Source organism: Capsicum annuum, chromosome 6, assembly GCF_002878395.1.
Source record: "Capsicum annuum cultivar UCD-10X-F1 chromosome 6, UCD10Xv1.1, whole genome shotgun sequence".
Lineage (NCBI taxonomy): Eukaryota > Viridiplantae > Streptophyta > Magnoliopsida > Solanales > Solanaceae > Capsicum > Capsicum annuum.
Genome location: NC_061116.1, coordinates 135,253,469 through 135,273,380, shown reverse-complemented (window position 1 = coordinate 135,273,380; position 19,912 = coordinate 135,253,469).

Below are 19,912 nucleotides of genomic sequence, written 5' to 3'. Positions count from 1 at the left end.
GCTAAGTAATCCCATGTTATGATTGAACTTTCCATCTCAGCGTTCAGCTACTTCTTTGCTTCCCCCAAAAGTGAAAAGGGGAATAGTATCAGCCGAATATAATAAGTTGACACACTTATAAGGATAAATGTGTCACTGATCTCTAAGAAGTTCTGCAAATGGACTTATGGATCTTCATTTGAAAGCCCGATAAACTGTCCACTACTGATCAAAAGTAGCACCATGTTCTATTTCAGCTCAAAATTACCTCCAGCAGCCAGTTTCTAAAAAGGGGAGGTCAAATTAGTCGAAAGTGGGATTGCGACTTCTCTAACTATCCTGTGTGCTGGTTGATCTTCAGCCATTAGAGCGGGATTTTCTTGTTCCTGTTGAAATTACAGGGCACAGGGGAGAAGGATCACTTCTATCCTCAACTAATGAAATTGTTGCTCGGGTTTGGGGCTTGGTTCAACCAAATCCCTATCCCTTGCCAGCTTCCTAGTCCATAAACCTGTGTCCTGCAAATTCAATACCAAGACCAAGTGTAAAGCACCAACAAAATCTTAAAAGTAAAACTAAAAATCAAACAGTTGTCAAATTGCAAGTCCCAGTCAATGACTCCAAAAACTTGTTGCGCACACGCAAGAGTACGCGGTCTCACCAAGTAATATAGTGGCTTTAAAATAAACCCAAATATCGATCCCTCAGAGACCTGTGTTAAAAAACTATCAAATTCTAGTTTAACAATAGAGATTAACTAGTTCAACGTATCCACAAGTGTTTTAAAAGTGTAAAAATTTATAGTAAACTAAAATAATTCGGAAAAGTAAAGACTAGACAATAAATAGATAAAAGCCCAGGGTTAAGGCACTTCGAACAAGCATACTACGTTATTTAAATTCATTCATTATGCTTCTTATCTTGGTTTTTGATTCATAGGATTTATGGTTTGATCATGGTCTCCCAACCTCTAATCGTCTACCTAACTTGGACATTACAACTACATCATTGAGCGAGGATGTAATAATCCAATTAGATTCATGAAGCTATAAAGTCTTATAGGTATATCCCCATCCTAGTAGCTAATTCGAATTCCTTACTTTATAAAAGAATAAGAACCTTACTCTATTCATCCCCTCATTCAATCTTCCTATTCCCCCTCCCGAGAACACAAGGTCGATAATACATATATTATAAGGGTCAAAAATCCTTAAAATAATGACAACAAGAATTAATAAACAACCAAATATGATAATCAATCCAAACAAACTCAATTCAAAGTGAAAGTAAACATGTTCTTGGCCTTAACCCCGGAAAGGGGGCGTTTAGCCACTAACGACATAGTTGTAAACACAATGAATGAATACATGTTATAATCTATTAAAAAGCTAAAGTAAAGAGAAATAAACCCCAAAATAAGTGTTGAGAATCCCCCAATATGTCCAATATCCATCCAAAAGTGAATACAAACAAGTGAAGGAATCCTATTTATAGAGAGGAATTTCGGCCATGTGGAGGAGAGCCTTGTGCCGCGTTGGTCCAGCCCCTTAGAGAGAGGGGTGAATCGTGTGGCTTAGTACACTGGAGAGATAAGCACGGATAATTTTTTTTTCCATTGGATAGAGGTGTACGATGTGGCCAAATCACGGGTACTCACTGGAATTGCACTTTGACGCCTATACTTCTTCTAAGCATTCCTCCTTCCATCCTATGCCTTGTGGTGTTTTTCCACTTAATTTCTAACTTGCGTATTCTAAAGATAAACTCACCAAGCATCCCAAATTATCAAAAACCACGGATTAGAGTTCAAAACAACAAAATATCAAGAACAACACACTAGAAACTCGAGCTAAGAACTAGTTTTGCCCTCTTTAATCTTGAACTTCATTTTGACTCTTGGCTTGTTTCAATTTAACTTTGAACACTAGAAACAAGTGTTTACACACATAAATACACATTCAAACCATTATTAACTCACTAAACATATTAGAACTCATCAAGATCAACTAGAACAACACCTAGCTATAGCTAGTAAAACTAGTTTTTCTCGTCTATTCTCTAAATGATCAATTTGAACCCAAACTTGTTTAAAAACACCTTTAATATTGCAATCACATACTTAACCACTTAGATGCTTATTTATATCATATTTAACACATAAAGCACACAAATTGTCCTTAAAACAAGGATAAATAATCTAGGATAACCATACTAAAGTGCATAAATACACCCAACATCAACTAGTTCAAAGGTTAAACATAAGGTAGTCATACTAGCATATTAAGGCCTCCTAATCATAGTTGGAACTAGTGATAGCATAAACAGGGTCCCTAATCCAAATGTCTAAACATGAGATAATTATCCATAGTAAAAATAGACTGCAGGATAAACGAATCAAAATCATACCTTGAATCTCAGCACCACAACAATAGTCAACCAGCCATAAACTAACAATAATAACAACAATACAGTAACTGGCTAGTCTGGATAATCAATACCTAAATCAGGACCCATAGCTAAAAAGGCTCAATAAACATACAATACACAGCCAAAAATGCTTATAACTTATACCTTTGCAACCCCCATTAGGCTGATAGGTATAGGGACAAAACAACATATTAGTGATAGGTAATGTGCATGCAAGAATGAATGCAAGGTAGTGCATAAACTATCCAAGAGCGACAATGTAACCCAGTGTATACACCTCCTCCAAGTTGAGGGACTACAAAAGAAAGGACCAATGGTGACCTCTCTGACATGATGACTTACAAATGAAAGGACCCCTAGGGGACTCGTGAGTACCATATACACTAACCTAGTCCCGATCCAGGATTTTCAATCATCAGCATCATCGACTCTTCTTCGTCCAGTACTAGAGAGATACATCTATAATAAGTGCATGAACTAGAATCATGGCTAAAAGAGTGTAAGTCTATAAATCCCTTGCCCAATAAAAATTTTGGGACTAAATCATTATAAAAGTGTGGAAAGGGTCAGATTCTCTCTCGACCAAAGTAAATAGTAGTGGCAAAATCATGGACCAGAATCTATCTCAGTCAAATCTCTAAAATATCATTTTTAGTTCAAAAACTCATAAATAATATGTTAATGTGGTACAATTTCTATTGTTAAAGAATCCATTTTAAAAGTGAAGTGTAGGAATAAATCCCTTTTTAGGAAAATAGTATTAAAACAAAGATTTATTTGGAATTGTACCATTAAGTGAGTATAAATGTACTGAATCTATGCAGTTTCATAACCATTATCCAAACAATAAAGTTATAAGCACCTAATGTCCATAGACTATGGCTACATCCTTTATAAGAATAAAATATTCTTCTATAATCCGGCTAATATCGTTATCATATCCTCGAGCCCAATAATATATTAATACCCAAAATAACCATATTATGATAATCTAAAAAATCATAATAAGCCACCGAGTCAGGTAGTGAACCTTATATTAATGGTCCTTAACCTCAACTATGTCTAACATGCTAGTAACCTAGGGTAATAGGATCCTACAGGTATAACATGTATTTCATCTTATGGTTTGATTCACCCTACTGTCCCCAATATTCCAAAATTAGGCTAAGTTGGGGTGTTCTACCCATAATCACATCCTAACCTAACATGCAAAATATATAATGCATTATCTCATGAAGAAGAATAGATGGAAGCCTACCTATACCAAACTTCAAGTCCTCAAATGGCCCACAAATCGTACACCTTTGCTCCACGATCCTGAAATACCACCATGCTATCATTAGAGTAATCTACACATCATAAGGAGTAAAATAAAACCCATATTAATATACAAAGGGTTTGATCAAAATTTGAGCCAAGAATGGGTCAATAGGGCCTGCAAATGGAATCCATAGTTAAATCTCAAAGGGTCCCTCGAAGGACAAGGAATGTGTGCTAAAAAGTTTGGCAAAATGGTATAAGAATCGGGGATGAAATCAACTCTTAAAGTTTAGGAATTTTGAGACCTAATTTCTAAGAGAATACAAGAAAATGATGAAATTTAACGGGAAAGTAATAGGAAGTGACCAAGGACTGTTCACCTAACTTACCCTTAGCTCAATGGATGATTTTCCATACTTTTCTTTTTCCAAAGCTCTCAAAAATGGTGCAAATGGATTGAGAAAGTAAGGGTAAAATAAGGTGAAGCAGGTGTTATAACAGCAGTAGGATTTGCTTAAGCGATCCACAATTATTGGTCGCCCTTCACATAAGTAGCCCAGTGTTGCTTAAGCGACTTGGGGGACAAAGCTAGTAGCTTAGGCAATCAAATTATTTCTTAGGTGATTGCAGTAGCGATGTCAAGCACCAAATTTTACTAAATCTAAATTGACTTCAATCGAGTGCTCGGTATTTGTTCAAAATCCCTTACGCGTAAACAAACTATGCTACTATACTAAACTCGACATTTTGGACTCAACAGAACCATTGAAACTTTCATATGAGATTGTTTTAAATAAATGTGGGGCCCACACCTATAGTATTATTTTATATATATATAATCCACCCAATAGCCCAAAATGAGTACGAAGCCTTGGGAACTTAACCAAGGGTCCTCCTAGCCTAAAATTAATGTTTCAGAGCTGATGGTGCTATCAAAATTTTCATCTAAGGTCATCTACTAGGGGTTTTTGTCTGAGACCAAATCCTCAATAGCAAAAGGTCCCAAAAAAGAAAATGAACCTAAAATCCAAATGAACTATCTGATAACTGAACCAATAATTCCGGCAAGTCACAAATGACCTGTAGCCATTATTGGATGGCTTAAAATATTGGAAAAGCATGCAAATTAAGAAAATGGCCTAGAGTTTAATTATATTATCCACTACTAAAAGAATTTTCATCCGTAAATGTCAATGGATATGAGGAGCACAAAAATTCAAAGGAATAAGGTACAGAGCCTGCATGATTCGACCAAGACTACCTAGATAACCTTCGAGAAAAAACACCACTCTAAGGGATTTTGCTACAAGTATCCCTTTTTCAACCAACTTCTTTTCTTCACTTCCCAAATAGCCAAAACTCAACCACCACAACCACCCAATCCCCAACAGATCCAAGGAGGGATGACACATGAAAATCAAATCCACAATACACTAATACAATACCAATAACAACACAACCAAGTGAAAACTCACCCATGCCAAAACAAAACCAAGGAATGATTTATGCAGCCAACTCTAACCCCTAAATATACCCCTTCCTTGCCTTTCCAAATCTGCTATCTACTCTAAACCAAGAAAAACATCACCCGAGTTCTGTCTCCACAACCCCATCACACTAACCTCACAGAACTAAAGATGATCCACAAAAATCCATAATGGCAAGAATGATAATAAGCCCATAAGGTGATATTAGGGAACACAAATAGAGATAACTAAGGTCTGCATTCTATTCCAATGCTACGACTGGTTCGGATAACCACTGAAACTGATACCCCAGAATCCAAAGCACAAATACTTACCATTGAATGATCTGCTCCCGACTGTTACACTAATTGAGGATAAGATCATGCCAAATCCTACTCGAGCATAAACTCCGGCTGAGTAGATTATCCAAAAACTCGACAAAAACTAAAAATCAAGGTCAAGGTTGAGGGAACCCACACTATGCCAATAGACTATGATCTAAAAACCTACCAACCACCGCCCCTCTAAACTAAAAAAGAATGAACCATTAGTTAAATTTTAGGCTTAACCAGCCTATAGTCGAAATCCTACTTGACACAAATCTGGAATCAAAGCCTACACCCAAGCTCTACAACTCTCAACTAGGCTGAACTGCTCAATCTTCACTATCCAAACCAAACTTGTGGATAAGTAAGCATCCCGACTCTAATTCTAACATAACCCTCAATCTATTATTCAACGACATCAGTTCTAGACAAAATTCTAAATCAAGGACAAATACCCAGGTCACCCTTACAATCCAAGATCAGACACATCCCTTTTGGACATGCCAGAGCTAAAGTTAAAATATAGTTGATAAACAAAATCACAATAAAGGATAATTCATATGCTGAAACACGATCAACTAACTCCATATCTGTCGGAGGGTTTGAATTTTTTAAGCATACCAAAGAACTCACCAAGGCTGCAAATAGCCCTAGTAATAGCCAAAAAAACTAGAAACTCAGAGTAATGCAGCATTAGCCAAAAACTAGTCAATCCAATAATCCATCATAGCAAAGAATATGCCAACTTAAAAAGTGACCATAGGAAAGATAACCTACCTCAACATATATTAACTCAACTAGAAGAAGAACCATACCATGGCAAGAATGAAGTATCCAACTCCACACTGATACTAAGATCAACTATCACCAGGAGACGAACAAAAAAAATCTAAAAGTAAATTCCAAGACCTCTCAACATTAACACCGAGACCACAACCAGATTATGAACTAGCAAACACAAAAGGACGGTTCCCAAATTATTCATCCTTGAAAATAGGCTATATGACCAAATTACCAACTCTAAATCCAAAATGGAACCAAGGAGATCTGACCTCCCTTCTCCTTTATATCCCACTCAACAACCGATCTATCATTGTCAATTGAAGAGAAAAACAACCAACCTCACCTTACTATTAGAGAGATTTCATTCAACCAAGCTAGCTTCCCAAGCCAACGAATAAGAATTGCAAGAAAGGTAATTCTAACTAGATAATTCTATTCTAGTCATCTACCAAGAAAGGATCAATCAACATCAAACAATGACAATATTAACTACAATAATATAAACATTAGCATAAAGAGTGAGTGGTATGAAAAGTAAAAATCAATAGAGTGAACCACTCTAGGGACACAATAAGACCAATATGCCAAGGTAAATAGGACTCAAATCCATATATTACACCCCTAGGGAAATATCAATGCTGATCCATTCCATCCACTACAAAAAGAAATCATCTACAGTGGTAGTCATATAATCATGAACACTACACAAAGACACACAACAATAAATATAATGTACCAAGGCACATAATTGTAGATGTTTAAAAACACCCACTAAACTCTAATAAAAAAAGATAAAGGCATTAAATGAAAGGTGAACCTATCATGATGGGGCTCAAAGTCACATGTCTGACATGTCCAAGGGAGTACAAATGTAAGAGGGTCTAAATCTAGAATGATCAGCTGAATCACCAATTAACTAAGTGTATTTTCTCTAACTGAAGGCATCACATCTCTATGAGACTAATCTAAATAAGATTAATGACTCATAATCCCATGCCTGGAAAACTCTCTAGACTAATGACTAATCTCTCTATAGTATTAGAAAACCTCAAAAGCCCTAACCTGCTAAGAAACATAGGTGGACCCCAATTGGTTAACCAATCAAGATCAGGGGCATTCCCCACTAAGATGACCATCCTCTCTATAATTGTAAAATAACTTAGGAGTCATAAGTTGCCATAGAAAATATGCTAACTCAGTTTGAGCACTCAACTCATGTTTGGGGCACTTTTTAGACCAATGACACATCTCACCACAACCTTGCCAAGCTCCTAAAATACTCTAAGGTACTATACCTACTAATCCAAAATGAATTGCATGGCCTAAGGATCTATATCGGATATTCTGCAAGGTCCAATAAGAACTTTGCCTATCATGACCACCACAGCTAATCTGACAACCTCCTGTAGTTTGAGATGATACCTACATAAAACTAATAGGATATAAGTAAAGTTGATCTCCACTGGAGGATTGGAATACAAACAGTATTATACTAATGATATTTCCTCTAACCTCCACCTACCTAAAAGAATAAAGACCAAGTTTCTATCAAATGTTTCAATGCTAAATGAAGTGGAAAATCTATTCCTCTAATAAATCCACATACTATCTAATGCTCAAAATAAATTATCATAAAATAATGGTTGGCCCACTCAAGAAATCCAATCTCATACTCTAAAACCGATAAGAAACGTTGTTGGACACAAATAAACTAGCTCTAGCTTGAGAACTTCTCAGTGAATCGAATGTCATTCCTAACTGTGAGGTACCTATAAAAAAGGTTAGAATCTTAAATATTGGATCTTAAAAGGCAAAAGTGGTCAAAAACCCTATCGAATCCTAGCCTAACCCCAAAGCCTATAGCTGACACTAAAGATCTTCGATATTTATCCCTGACTCTATGGTTTGATGTTATGCTAAAGATCAAAAAATGTATGCTAAAGTCCCATCAGCATCAATCGATGACCTCGTATCATCCTTCTGGGTAGAATAGAATAAAAAATATACTTGAGGCTCATATAAATATGGAAACACGATAATAAGACAAGAATATAATTCTTAAGGATGTCTTATATCTTTCCAAAGATAGGTTATGGACATATTCGCACTGATCTATCAGATCTACTAGACACTTATCTTGCGTATCAACATACCGGTAAACTTGACTCTATTACAAATTTGTCAAGACCTTATTTCTCAGGTCATGATGCAACCTACTATAACCTACTAGTAGGTAAGCCATTCGGTAGTCCAAAACTACTCGCAGCAGACTACCTAGAGAAGAGAATAAAGATACCAGAAAAGATAAAATAAAAAAAATAATATATGCAAGATATTCCTAAAACCTTATGGAATTAGTAAAATATTTTCTAATATAACTAGAATACAAAATGAAATACTAAATGAATATACAGATACAACCTAATTATGGGTGTATTTCTACACTCTGGTGTTGCTATTCTAGCTTATTTGACCTTGTTTTGATGATAATTTGTGTGCTTTATGTGTGATGATGGTATAAAAAAGCATATAAATGTTCAAGGATGTGATTAAAATGTGTAAAGATGTTTTCAAGAAAATTTGTACTTAAATGGAAAACTTAGAGTTCAATCGAGGAAACTAGTGTTACTAGACTCACCTAGGTGCTTGTCTAGACTATTTCGGTGGTTCTAGTGTGTTAAATGAGTTCAAAATAGTTTACTTGCATTTTTATAAGTGGAAAAAAAATTTTATAATGTGCATTGGTAAATTGGATACAAAAAAGTGTCAAAAATAATAAGTTAATGCTCAACATGAGCAAGCTTAGTCTTAGCTCGTGTTTGGAGTTCATCGTTCTTGACATTATTTTTAGTTTATCTCTAATCCTTGGTGTATTATGATGTAGTATGTTTTATGAACTAATTATGGTGGTATATGGATGTATACAAGGTCATAAAATGAGTGGAAACATCTCATAAAAGCTTACAATGGACCAACGGAAGTACAAGACACAACATGACGAGAAGAGAACGCCTGGGAGCTCACCGTAATTAGAGGTTTTTCATGGTGCCAATAGATATTAGCATGGTGGAACATCAAGGAAAAAAGCAATCATCAATTGTAAATTTCCAGTAGCTCAATGCAATTATGGTGCATCGCGAGCTTATAAAGATGAGCACTCTAGCGGACACGATGAAGTTCAAAAGCAAGAAATTTGTGCTCATCTATAAATGGATAACATGAAATCCTATTCCTACACGGATTATGATTAGTTTACTATAAATAAAATGTATTAAAACATATTTTGGACATCTTTTGGACGGCTTGGAGAAGAGAGGGGGCTACTACAACTTTATTTTTAGGTTTTTCATTCTTTAATTTAGCTTTTTTATGGTTTTGATCCTTCATACAATTAACTAGATGATGATTATGACTATTAATGGCTAAAAACTCCCTTTCTGAGGTTCAAGCCAAGAACATGACTAATATTGTTTTGGATTAATTTCATTTAATTTGCTTATCGTATTTGGTTGCTTATTTATTCTTATTTTAATTATTTTGAGGATTGATCACCCTTAGAATACCTATATTGTCAACCTTGTAATCTTGGGAGAGGGAATAGAGAGATAAAACATGGGAATGAACAAAGTAAGGTTCTTATTCTTTTATGAAATAAGGAATTTGAATTAGTATCTAGGACAAGGATGTATCTAGATGCCTTACTTGATTCACATGTAGGAGGATAGCTTAAAGAACTTAATTGGGTTATTACATCCCCACTCAATGATGTAGTTGTAATGTCCATATTAGAAAAATGGTTAGAGGTTGGGAGACCATGATCATGTAATTAACCCTACGAATCAATAATCAAGATAAGCAAGTTAACGAAAAAAGTTCAAGAACATAGTACGATTATTTGAAATATTTTAAACATGGTATTTATCCTATTTATTGTATCAAGACCTTTATTTTATGCATTGCTTTTTTTACTTTAGTTTACAAATATTTAAAACTCTTGTTTGGTTACACTTGCACTAGATTGATCCAAATTGTGAAATGAAATCATATAGTTTTTAGAACAAGTCCTTGTGGGATCGATATTCCTCTTTATTAAAGGACACTATATTACTTGGTAGACCACATACAATTGCGTGTGCGCTTGGACATAATAAAGTTTTTGGCGTCATTCCTAGGGACTTGTAATTTGGCAACAGTTTTATTTTTAGTTTTACTTTTTGGATTACTTTGGTGTTTTACGCTTGGTCTTGGTTTCAAATTTACAATAAACAGGTTTTCAAAGTAGTAGCTGGCAAGGGCTCGGGAATTGGTTAAATCGAGCCCTAAACCAGAGCAATTATTCCATTGATGAAAAAGTGAAGTAATCCTTCTTCCCTATTTTCTGCAAATCAAGGAAGATCAAGATAATCCAACTATTATGTTCGATGAAAAAGCAGCCCACAGGACAGTTAGAGAAGTGACAATCCCACTTCTAATAAATTTGACCTTTCCACTTGGGAAGTCAGCATCTTGAGGCAATTTTGAGCTCAAACAAGATATGGTATAGCTTCTGATTAGTAGTGCATAGTTCACTGGGCTTTCACATGAATATCCACACGTCTTCTTGAAATGTTTTTTGAAAATCAGTGATACATTTATCCCGATGGGTGTAACTGCAGACTATGTGAGGATGACTTTATTCCCCTTTTTACTGCTGGGGGAAGGAAAAAATAGTTGAATGTTGAGCTGATAAATTTAATCACATCATGGGAGAACATGGAATGAAAATTCCTCATCTATTTTTTTCTAGTTTGGCAAGACTGCGAGACTTTACCATGAGATTGTATGCTTCAAATAAAAGCTAGAAAAGAATCTATACCATGCTTGGGAGTGCTTCAAGGTACTTCTTTGGGACTGTCCACATCATCAATACTCCAATGAGGTACTAGCTCATACTTTCGTAGAGGCACTTGACCACAATACAAAAATTTTGTTAGATTCAACAACAAGTGGTCAATCTCTTAAGATGAATTATGATGAGCTATACATTTTATTGAACTACATAGCTTAAGGGAATCCAGAGTGGCATTCAAATTCTAGGAGTGCCACAAAAAGAATCACAGGTGTGTTGGACGTTAACCAATTTACTTCCATGTCTTCTCAGATCTCTGCATTACAAGATCAATTAAGCAGTTTAAAGTTGGGTGTTCCATAACCTACAGCCACAGTTAATATAATCAAATAAGTTGTAGGTTGGTGTGAAGTTTGTGGTAACATTAGCCATTCAACAGCTATGTGTACTATAGTTTTGGAATTAGTGATATATGTGGGCAATGCTCAAAGGCAGAATTGTGGGAACTCCTATAACATGAAATGGCAGACTTAGCCACTAAATCAACAATGGAACACACAGCTACAGTAATTTCAGCAACTGTAGGCTCAACAAAATTAGGAAACTAGCAACTTGGAGGAGATGATGAAATAGATTTTAGCTAATCAAATATAGTTAACTACAGATGTAAAAAACCAGCAAACGACCTCGAGAATCTTAGAGTAGTAGTTGGGGCAGTTACAATAGATACTAAATACTAGGACTCAAGGTGGTTTTCTAGGAGATACAGAAAATTCAAAACAAGTAATGGAAATCACTTTGAGGAGTGGTAAAAAACTCAATAAAAAAACTCCAAAGACAACTAAGGATGTGGATGCAGAGTTGATTCCCCCACAGGTATCCAAAAAAGTTAATGAAATTTTGAGGAAGTGTGAGAACTCAAAAACAAAAATTATTGCAGAGGTAGAGAAGTAGATACCGCAACTCCCTTTCCCACATAAGAATAAAAACTTAAAAGAGGATGCATGTTTTAAGAAATTATTTTACACGTTCAGAGAGCTTCACATTAACCTTTCTCTTTTAGATGTTTTGCAAAATATTCCCAAGTATGCTAAGTACTTAAAGGATATGGTTGATAATAAGGTAAAGTTGTAAGAAGTTGAAATGGTAACACTCACTGAAGAATGTAGCACTGTAATAACACAGAAAATTCCAAAAAAGCTTAAGGACCCAGGGAAGTTCACTCTCTCTATTCAGATTGGGAATAGTGAGGTAGTCCATAGAATGAGTAATTTAAGGGAAAGAGGAAACTTGATGCCCCTATCTTTGTTCAATATATTGGTCTTGAGAAAGACGAGACCAAGATCAGTGCTATTATAGTTGGAAATTGAGAGCATAGCCCAACCCAAAGGAGTAATAGAGGATGTCCTTATAAAGGTTGGTAAATTCATTATTCCTACTAACTTTATTATTCTAAATTTTTTGGTAGATGAATAGGTACCAATCATCATAGGGCATCCATTCTTAGCAACATGAGGAGCATTGAGTGATGTAAGAGAGGGTACGCTCACAATGAGGTTGGAGGATGAAGAGGTGGTCTTCAAAGTATACAAACTGCTAAAAACACTATACTATTATAAAGATCTATACATGATTACTGTTATTGAAGGGGATAAGTATGGGGTGGTTAGTCCACCAAAGACCTCTTCAGATGCCCTCGTTAAGCATCCAAAGCCTCTACCACCTAAGCCCGACATGATGCAAGTGGATGACCCTGAAAAGGATAAAGTTTATAATGTTGTTGACCTTAAGAGTTCACACTCAAGAGGTCATAAACTAATTAGAAGATGGCCTCTAAGTGTAAGGAAAAATATAAAGGAATTTGGCTAAGCCATAGTTGGGTCGTGTCGTGACACTAAATTAGGCACTGCTTAGGAGGCAACCCAAGTTAATTAGGTATTTTTTCTTTTTGGTTTTAGTTTTTATTTCACGTAGTTTTTGTTTTTATTGAGTCACAGGTTAACGAGAAGTCTGAGTATCAAAAAACCTGAGATAAGGAGCATGGCAAAGACTAAGTGTGGGGTCTCCAAACCCTCTTGATATATAAAGATGCTACATGCTAGGTCTACAAGCCTCAGAAAGTATTTCTATCTCTACTTTTAAGTATAATTTAGGGACAACGTATATTTTTAAGTGTGAGGTAGGGAAATTCCTATTTTTAGGGTAAATTTAAAATTTTTATATTAGGGATAAGTGAGATATTCTTGTTGGTGAAATAAGTGATTGCATGATGCAAGTGTTTTTTTGTAAAAGCATACTGATTGAGTGAATTACTGCTTTTGAGAATCCTAGGCTCATGATTATGACTCTTTTACTTGTTGGCTTAAAGTAGAATTTATGTTATTGTTTGGTTGAGTCTATGATGATCATACGTGATTTGAGCATGTGCATGTGTGTGTGAGGTTTTGTATATTTCTTGTTGTATGTGAAGTGTAGAACTTTGCCTGGTGTATGTGCAAAGCAAAATAAAGAGTGTAGGTTTAGGAGATGATACAGGCATTTATTTGATAGCCTTGTTTTTACCTTCTATTTGACCTACCATTTATTCTTAATCCTAGTAATCCCCATTGATCCATTAGTTTTTTCTTTGGAAGCCCCATAAGTAGCATAATCCCTTCTTTAATAGACTTTAATTAGGGAAAATTCCCATTTTTAGGGTGAATTTAAAATTTTTGTGTTAGGGAGAAGTGAGATATTCTTGTTGGTGTGATAAGTGATTACATGATGCAAGTGTTTTGTTGGTAAAATCATGTTGAGTGAGTGAATTACTACTTTTAAGACTCCTAGGCTTATGATTATGACTCTTGTACTTGTTGGCTTAAAGGTAAATTCATGTTGTTATTTGGTTGAGTTTATGACGATCCTACGTGAGTTGACCATATGTTGTGTGTGTGAGGTGTTGTATATTCCTTGTTGTATGTGATGACTAGAACTTTCCTGGTGTGTGTGCAAATCAAAATAAAGAATGTGGGCTTAGGAGATGATATAGGCATTTCTTTGATAGCCTTGTTTTTACCTTCTATTTGACCTATCCTTTGTGCTTAATCTTAGTAAGCCCTGAGCCTTTAGATTTTTCTTTGGTAGCCTCATAAGTAGCGTAATCCCTTCTTTGATATACTTTAATTTGATTCAAAGCTCCTAAGAGCTTTAGTAAAAAATTAAGTGAGTTAAGGAATGTGAAATTGAAGAAGGAAAAGTTAAAATTGAAGCCCCAAAGTGATAGTTATTGATGTTCAAAATAATTATTATGTGTTGTGGTGGGGATTTGAGTAATTAAAAGAACAAAATTTTGTTCGAATTTAATGAGTTGTGCATTGAATCCTCCCACCATAGTGTATGTAAATTATTTTAATGAGTTAGGGTGAAAATCAAAGAATGGGGTAGATAAAACTAGTGTGATTTGGTTGTTAGAGTTGAATTGAATATATAAAGTGATCTATTAAAGCGCTCAGGGAAGATAGTCAGTATTAATCCAAAATAGTTCCTACCCGGACCTTAGCCTACATTATAACTTTTAAAGACCTATTTGATACTAAGCTTTCCATTCTGATATTAGTAGAGTGCTACACTAAGGGAAAGCCTATGGTTCATTATGTGTAACTTGTGAATTCTTTGTGAGAGTGAGCGTAACTTGATTCTTGTACACATTGTGATATATATTGTATTTATATGAGTGATTATAGGTAAATCTCGTTCTGTAGGGGCATATGTTTGATGAATGTGGGCTTTTTGTAATAATGTCTTGTATTGAGAAATTAGCATGAGTTTTCCTACTTGTTGAGTAAATTCTTGAGGCTAGGATGTTTTGTAGTAGTGTTCATGAGCTTTTAATTGTGTATATAACATGCTTAGTGTAGAAACAAGCATTCTGTGTAGTCATTATAGTACTAGCTTAAGTTTCTTTCATGTAGTAGACGTGTAGAGTTTCCTTCTCTTATGATGCTTAGAGTTATGAGTTATTCGAGGACAAACAAGGATTTAAATGTGGGGTGGTGATGTTGGGTGTATTTATGTACTCTAGTGTTGCTATTCTAGCTTATTTAGCCTTATTTTGAGGATAACTTGGGTGCTTTATGTGTGATTATGATATAAAAAAGCATATAAGTGTTCAAGGATGTGATTACAATGTTTAATGGTGTTTTCAAAAAAGTTTGTACTTAAATGGTATACTTAGAGTTCAATCGAGGAAACTAGTGTTACTACCTTGAGTTAGGTGTTTATCTCGTCTATCTCAATGGGTCTAGTGTGTTAAATGAGCTATAAACGGTTTACTTGTATGTTTATAAGTGGAAAAACTTGTTTATAATGTACCTTGGTCAATTGAATCCAACCAAGAGTCAAAACAATAAGTTAATGCTTAACATTAGCAAGCTTAGACTTAGCTCGTGTTTTGAGTTCGTCGTTCATGATAGTGTGTTGAGTTGATCTCTAATAGTTAGTGTATTATGATGTATGATGTTTTGTGAACCTATTATGGTGGTATATGGATGTATACAAGGCTTGATTATGAGTGAAAACATCACACAAAAGCTTGGAGTGGGCCGACGGAAGAACAAGACACAACATGGAGAGAAGAGGACTCCTTGGAGGTCGCCGTGATTAGAGGTGTTTCGTGGTGCCAATAGCGATGATCATGGTGGCACATCATGGCAAAGGATCAATTTGAAATTTTCAATTTCCAGTAGCTCAATGCAATCATGGTGCGTTACGGGCTTATAGCGATGAGCACTCTAGTGCGAAGCGATGAAGATCAAAAGTGGGAAATTTGTTCCCAGCTATAAAAGGATAATGTGAAATCCTATTCCTACACGTCTTATGATTAGTTTACTATAAATAAAACGTATTAAAATACATTTTTGACATCTTTTGGATGGCTTGGAGAAGATAGGAGCCTGCAACAACTTTATTTTTAGGTTTTTAATTCTTTAATTTAGCTTCTTTATGGTTTTGATCCTTTATAAAATTATTTGGATGATGATTATGACTATTAGTTTCTAAAAACTCCCTTTCCAAGGTTAAATCCAAGAACATGACTAGTATTGTTTTGGATTAATTTCGTTTAATTTTATTATCATATTTGGTTGCTTCTTTATTCTTGTTTTTAGAATACATATATTGTCAACCTTGTGATCTCGGGAGAGTGAATAGGGAGACAGAACATGGGAATGAACAAAGTAGGGTTCTTAGTCTTTTATGAAATAAGGAATTTGAATTAGCGCTAGGACAGGGATGTATCTAAAAGCTTTACTTCATTCACATGTAGGAGACTGGCTTAAAAAACTTAATTTAATTATTACATCCCCGCTCAACGATGTAGTCATAATGTCCAAATTAGTTAAACAGTTAGAGGTTGGGAGACCATGATTATGTAATTAACCTTACAAAACAACAACCAAGATAAGCAAGTTAACGAATAAAGTTTAATAACGCACTATGATTGTTCGAAGTGCTTTAACCCTAGGCTTTCTTTTATTGATTGTCTCAAGACCTTTATTTTACACATTGCTTTCTTTACTTTAGTTTACAAATATTCAAAACACTTGTTTTGTTAACCTTGCACTAGATTGGTCTAAATTGTGAACTGAAATCATGTAGTTGTTAGAACATGTCCCTATGGGATCGAGATTCAACTTTCATGAAGGCCACTCTATTACTTGGTTAACCATGTACACTTGCGTGTACGCTTGGGCACTTTCACGGCCCATCTCTGAATATAATGGAGAGATTATTCTAGTCCATTAGAGGGAAAATAGCAATGCTCCAAACGCCAAGAACTCACCCTAAATATCCAATCCTTAGCTTCTCCGCACGATGCACATAATAATGGTAAGAACCCGTACTATGATTTGAAGGATATAAAAGTATAGTATTAGTACCAAAAATGTGGTACTTAGTAGGCAACTATTGATTGAGCTCTAAAGATAATGGAAATATAAATGATATGCAAGTAGGAATTAACCACAACCAAATATCCAAAAAACTACCATAATAAAACAAAGGAGGCAATAAGGATTAACTTTCCTATTCTAATCATATAATGTCACTAGAGCACTATACCATATATCACTGGCCAATATAAAAATAAAGGGTAGAAGATGGAAGAAGATTAGTATACAAGGTCAAGGAATGGATATACAATATGAATAAACAAAGGAAGAGAGTACACATATATATATATATATATCTGTATAAAAGACTAACTCAAAGGTACAACCTACGGTAGTCATACTTGAATCTTAAGGCCTCCTAATGATAGTTGGAATTAATCCTAGCATAAACAGGGTCCCTAATCCAAAAATTTAAATATAAGATAATTATATATAGTAAAAATAACCTTTAGGAGAAAGAATTCATAATCATACATCAAATCGCAGTACCAGTCCAATAATCAACCTTCCATAAATTAACCATTACAACAACAATATAATAACCATCTTGTCCATAGAAACACTACCTAAATCAAGCCTCATAACCTAAAAGGCTCAATCAGAACACAACACACAACAAATAATACTCATAACCTATACCTATGCTACCACCCCCATAAGGCTGATAGGTATAGTGACCACACAATATATTGGTGGTAGGAAATATGCATGGAAGAATGAATGCAAGGTAAGTCCATAATACCATAACCTATCCAAGTTCCATAATGTTACCTAGTGTATACACCTCCTCTAGCTCAAAGGATTGTAAAAAAAAAGACCTACAACAACCTCTTTTCTTTGACATAATAGCTTAAATATGAAGGGGACCCTAGGGAGTTTGGGTGTACTCGTATGCATTAACCGAGTATCAATCCATGATTTTGAATCATCATCGTCACTCTACTCCATGCACTGGAGAGATGTATATATAATAAATATATAGACTCAAACCATGGCTAAGAGAGTGTAAGTTTGTAAATCAATTGCTCCAGTTAAATTTTGGGACTACATCATCATAGAAGTATAGAAAGGGTCAAAATCTCTCTTGTCCAAAGTAAATAGTAGTTGTCAAATTGTGGACAAGAATCCATCTCGGTCAGATCTCTAAAATATAATTTTAAGTTCAAAAGATCATAAATCATCTATTAAGGTGATGAAATTTCTGTTATGAAAGTATCCATTTTAAAAGAGAAAAGTGGGAATAAATCCCTTTTAGGAAAATAATAGTAAAACCAAGATTTTGTTAGAATTGTATCATTAAGTGAGCATGAACATACTGAATCTATTGAATGCCATTAGTATCTAAATAATACATCTGTATGCACCTAAAGGTTCATAGGCTACAACTACATCCCTTACAAAGATAAACCATTTTTATGAAAGTCGACTAATACCATAATCACAAACTGAGGCCCAATAATAAATAAATACCCAGAATAATCATAATACCCTAATCCAAAAAATTGCAATAATCTAACAATTAATGTAGTGAACCTTATACTAATGGATCCTTAACCTCAATTATGTCTAACATGTTCGTAACCTAGGGTTATAGGATTCTAAAAGCATAACAAGTATTTCATCTTAAGGATCGATTCACCCTTCTATCCCCGATATTTCTAAATTAGGCTAAGTTGGGGTGTTCTATCCATAATCACATCCTAACATCCTCACCTAATTTTCAATATATATAATTCATTAACTCATGAATAAAATTAGATAGAATCCTACCACAAATCATCTGCCTTTCTCCATGATCCTGAAATGCCACCACGCTATAAAATGGTATTCTACACATCATAAGAAGTAAAATGATACCCATTTTTATATAAAGGGTCATGTTGTAAGTTGGGTCAATAATGGGCCCACGAGGCTTGCAAATGGAGTCTAAATTGAATTCCTCACAAGGTCTCTCAAAGGAAAGGAAATATGTGCTCAAAAGTTGAGCACAAATGTTGCAAAAATTGTTTCCCAAATTAGCCCCTAAAGTTTAGGGATTTGAAGACCTAATTTCTAAGAATTTACAAGAAAAGTATGGAATTTAACAAGGAAAAGTAATGGAAAATGATCAAGGTGTGTTGAACTAACTTACCTTTGCTCAATGGATGATTGTCCACACTTTTCCTTTTCAAAAACCTAAAAATAGTGAAAATAGGTTGAGAAAGTGAGGGGAAAATTGGATGAAGAAGGTGATATAGCACTAGTAGATCACTTAAGAGAACCAATGATCACTTAATTGATCCATAATGATAGGTGTTCCTTCACTTAAGTGTCCTAGTTTTACTTAAGCGGCCAAATTTCACTTAAGCAACCCGCCCTTAAGTGACAAGGCCTTCGCTTAAGAGACTAGGGGGGACCAAGAAGTTCTCTACGAGATTATCATTTAATCGATCCAAGTGTCACTTAAGCCATCATATCAACTGATACCAAGCACCATATTTTGCTAAGTCAAAATGGACACCAACCGGGTGCTCAAGATGCATTCAAAATCAATGAGCGCAAAAAGACTATGCTACCATACCAAATTCAATATTTTAGACTCAACGAAATGATTAAAACTTTTATCTAAGATTATTTCAGCAAAATATGGGGGCCCCACTTATAGTTTCATTAAAATATAATCCACCTAATAGCCTAAAATGAGTTTGAAAGCCTTAGAATTTTAACCAAGGGTTGCCCTAGCCTAAAATTAATGTTCCTGAGTTGATGGTGCTATCAAAATTCTCATCTAAGGTCATCTATAATGAGTTTTGGTCCAAAACCAAATCCTAAATAGCAAAAACTCCAAAGTAGAGAAATGAGCCTAAAATCGAAATGAACTGTCTAATAACTAAACCCATAGTTCTGGCAAGTTAAAAATGACCTATAGGTTCTTTA